Raw genomic sequence first — 4,204 nt, forward strand, 5'->3', positions numbered from 1 at the left:
AGGTTAGCATATGAGGGCGCACAAGAAGCCCCCATAGCTGTGCCCTGGAGCTGTAGGAAGGGGCGGTCCTTGAACACAAAAAAATTATGAGTGAGTATGAACTGTAAGAGTTCCAAAATAAAATGAATCAAAGTCGGTTCCAAATTAGTCATATCAAGAAAAAATTTAGCATCCCGCATCCCGTGGCCATGCCCTATCGACGTATACAGGGACTCCACATCACAAGTGACAAACCACATGTCATCATCCAGTGTGAGAACGTCCAGCCTTCTCAGGACCTCGGTGGTGTCCTTTACAAAAGACGGGAGGGTCTCAACACATTGTTTGAGATAAAAATCAATAAACTGACAAGCCGGTTCACAAAGACCCCCCATGCCTGAGACAATAGGTCTGCCTGGTGGGCAGAGGGGGTCTTTGTGAACTTTAGGTAATAAATAAAACGTGGGAATAATGGGGAATTCTGGCAGTAAAGCCAGCCTCATTTTAGAAGTAATAGCATGCGACTCTACACCTTCATCCAGCAGGTGACTCAATTCTCGTTGGAACATAACCAATGGTAAAGACTCAAGTTTCTTATAATGGTCAGGTCTGTACAGCTGCCTAAAGGCCTCCGCCTCGTACAGACTGACAGGCCACACCACCACATTACCCCCCTTGTCCGCCTTTTTGATAACAACATCCTTCATTGCCCCGAGTTCTCTCAGAGCACTCCTCTGTGCAGGTGTAGATTGTCATGGAGAACACGAGGATTCAATTTGTGAAGATCATCCCTGATCAATTTCACAAAAATTTCCACTTGAGGACAGGTGGACAAGGGGGGGAAAGTTTTAGACCGTAAATGTAAATGTGTTGGAACAGTAGACGAATCAGACTGAAAATTTTCAGCCTCCAAAGACTCCAGGTCACTCAGAACCTGCTGTTCAGTCAGAGTAAGAGTCGAGTCTGGTTTAGGGGCATAATACTTTTTAAAAATAAGTTTTCTCGCAAACACCTCCAGATCTTTTATTAGGGTAAAATAATCAGACCCTCAACTGGTGAAAAAGAAAGTCCTTTCGAAAGCACCTCAACCTGTGACGAGCTTAATTGGTGTTGAGATAAATTAATTACCTTTAAAATTTCCTCGTTTTCTTGTCTCGGAAGTTGCAATGGTGCTTTCTCTTTGTGATTGCTGGTGTGTGTACACGCTGCGCGTGAGGGTCTGGCAGAGGGCCATCCCTTGCTGACGAGTGTCTTCTGTCTAAAAAATGCTCTCCACATGTTCCCTCAGAGGTAGTTGAAACACTGGAGAAAGATTGTGATCTAGCTTGTTTTCTAGGGAATCTTTGACGCCAACGATACACCCGCTTAAGCTGGTAATCCTCCAGATCACGTAAATATTTTTTAGTTTTATTACTCTGTATATCAAGCTCCCACTTGGAGAGCTCCTCTTCCAAAGACAAGTCAAATTTCCTACACTCGTCACTCGGAAGGGTACCCTGAATTTTTTCACGTATAGTCTCAATCTCTTTCTCTAAGGTCTCAAGGGTTCTCTTATTGACCCCCACAAGTAGTTCCAATAGGGTTTTAGAGCATTTGGTTAGAGTTTTCTCCCATTTTGTTGTGAAAACCAAATCCTCTATATCAAGGGTAGGAAAAAATTGTATCCGTAACCCCCTGGGTATAATGTATTTTTGCAAGTAATTTTCTAAGGCCGCTTTATTCCACGAAGGTTTGGTTCTCTTTTTGAGCAAATCTCTAATCCTCAGTTTCAAGTCTTTAATATCAACTGCGTCTTTATCAATCGGCTGTCTCTCACCGAACACCGTCCCGAGTTGTGTGACCCGGGTTTTGTCCCATTTCTTAAAGTCCATGTATCCTGTAAGGGAGTCTATAGACACAAAATAATGAGTAAACTGATAAACCTAAAAAAGGACGCTAAGGGTTACCAAAGGGCAAACCCCCGTCAGCCAACACATATACACCGAAAGAAAAACAACCAGAAAACAGCTCAATACAGCAATGGATAGCTAATGTAACTGAAAAAATGAAAAAATATCAGTGGTAAAAATATCCACAAAATCCATACCAGACGGGGGTCAAAATAAGCATAATTTTTATTGCAAATACTAAATATAAATATACATATAAGTCATACAAATTAGGACATCAATGAGCAGGCAAAAAACAGCTAAAAAGAACAGCGTATCAGATGTCACAGAAAACTGAGGGATACGCTGAAAGACAGCACAAGAAATGACACCGCTGCACAGCCCGCAATACCTGAAGGGTGGATGTCATAAATAATGTCAGCACATGGTGAATAGTAAATCACATAAAGAATAGCCTGGCTGACCACGCAAGCACTGACCCAAAGAGTACCGAGCTACAGTGCTATGCCATATAACACAAGGTGAGACCAATAGGGTAATCCTAATTAAATACTAGTACCTTGAGACATCACCACAACAGGGTGCAGGCGTGCAGACAGCGAACAGGGAGCCTCGACACGCGTTTCACCTCCTTGGCTTCGTCAGGAGGCGTGGCCAGTTAAAAAGGGCTGGGATATTTAACAGGAAGTGAAGGGGGATCCAGCGAATCGGCGTGCTACCCAGCATGATATGCGCGCGTCAGCAGAGAAGCCGTGGAGTATGGGTAGGAGGACGTACGTCATCCACCACATCTCCACGGCAACGCTACCAGCCGGCGACGCCACCAAGGCACCACAGCACATGCGTGGGGCGCATCTGCACCGGAGGGAGAGGTAAGCAAGAGATACCTAAAGCGGAGTCCAAGCCCACAAAGCAGAGTTCCTCCCCACACACGGCAAGGTAATCTAACATGAGCACCTAAACATACATGTGTGCCGAAGTCCAAAAAAGAAGAAGATTAACCCTGATTCTGCTGGGGGAAATCCACACAATACATAAATAAAGAAGGTAAACAAAGAATAAACAAGAAATAGAAAATACAGAAATGTGGCTAAGAGCATTTATATAAGGCAGCAAAATATGCAGCATATACTAATAAAGCATGCGATATGCAAAACAGCAAAAAAACTGCATTGTAGTCCCAAGGTATGTTGAGTATTCCGACCGTACAAAAATGCCTAGCCACCAATTTCCAAAACCCAATACAAAAATCTTTTTGAATAGGGGAATTGCTAGGCACTAAGGATGCAGGTATGTCCAACACACGTCCGTCCAAAAATCTTCTGCTCAATCAGATGGAATCTCCGATGCAGGAACCCCTTAACATGTATGGAAACATGAAAATACGATGAATGAAGCAGCATCTAATTAGTGAAAGAAAGAAAAAGTAAGACCATGTACCACAATAAAAAGCACACACAATAGAAAATACCCGGACCATACTAAAAATGGAGGATTAAAAACAATTACTAAAGAAAAGACTTGAAACTGAGGGCTTCATTTAACCATTTGGGGAAAGAGTATCCATTTTTGGGGTGGTAATCTGAAGCAGAAGTTGCTTCAAAAAGAGGCACGTTGGATAGTAACCCTGGATACTCTTTCACCAAAAGGGTTAAATGAAGCTCTCAGTTTCAAGTCTTTTCTTTAGTAATTGTTTTTAATCCTCCATTTTTAGTATGGTCCGGGTATTTTCTATTGTGTGTGCTTTTTAATTCCCCCAGCAGAATCAGGGTTAATCTTCTTCTATTTTGGACTTCGGCACACATGTATGTTTAGGTGCTCATGTTAGATTACCTTGCCGTGTGTGGGGAGGGACTCTGCTTTGTGGGCTTGGACTCCGCTTTAGGTATCTCCTGCTTACCTCTCCCTCCGGTGCAGACGCGCCCCACGCATGCGCTGACGTGCCTCGGTGGTGTCGCCGGCTGGTAGAGTTGCCGTGGAGATGGGGTGGATGACGTACGTCCTCCTACCCATACTCCACGGCGCTCGGCGGCCCGCTTCTCTGCTGACGCACGCATATCATGCTGGGTAGCGCGCCGATTCGCTGGATCCCCCTTCACTTCCTGTTAAATATCCCGGCCCTTTTTAACTGGCCACGCCTCCTGACGAAGCCAAGGCGGTGAAACGCGCGTCGAGGCTCCCTGTTCGCTGTCTGCATGCCTGCACCCTGTCGTGGTGATGTCTCAAGGTACTAGTATTTAATTAGGATTACCCTATTGGTCTCACCTTGTGTTATATGGCATAGCACTGTAACTCGGTACTCTGGGCTGTCAGTGCTTGCGTGGTCAGCCAGGCTA

The sequence above is a fragment of the Ranitomeya variabilis genome, chromosome 5 (assembly GCF_051348905.1).
Source record: "Ranitomeya variabilis isolate aRanVar5 chromosome 5, aRanVar5.hap1, whole genome shotgun sequence".
Lineage (NCBI taxonomy): Eukaryota > Metazoa > Chordata > Amphibia > Anura > Dendrobatidae > Ranitomeya > Ranitomeya variabilis.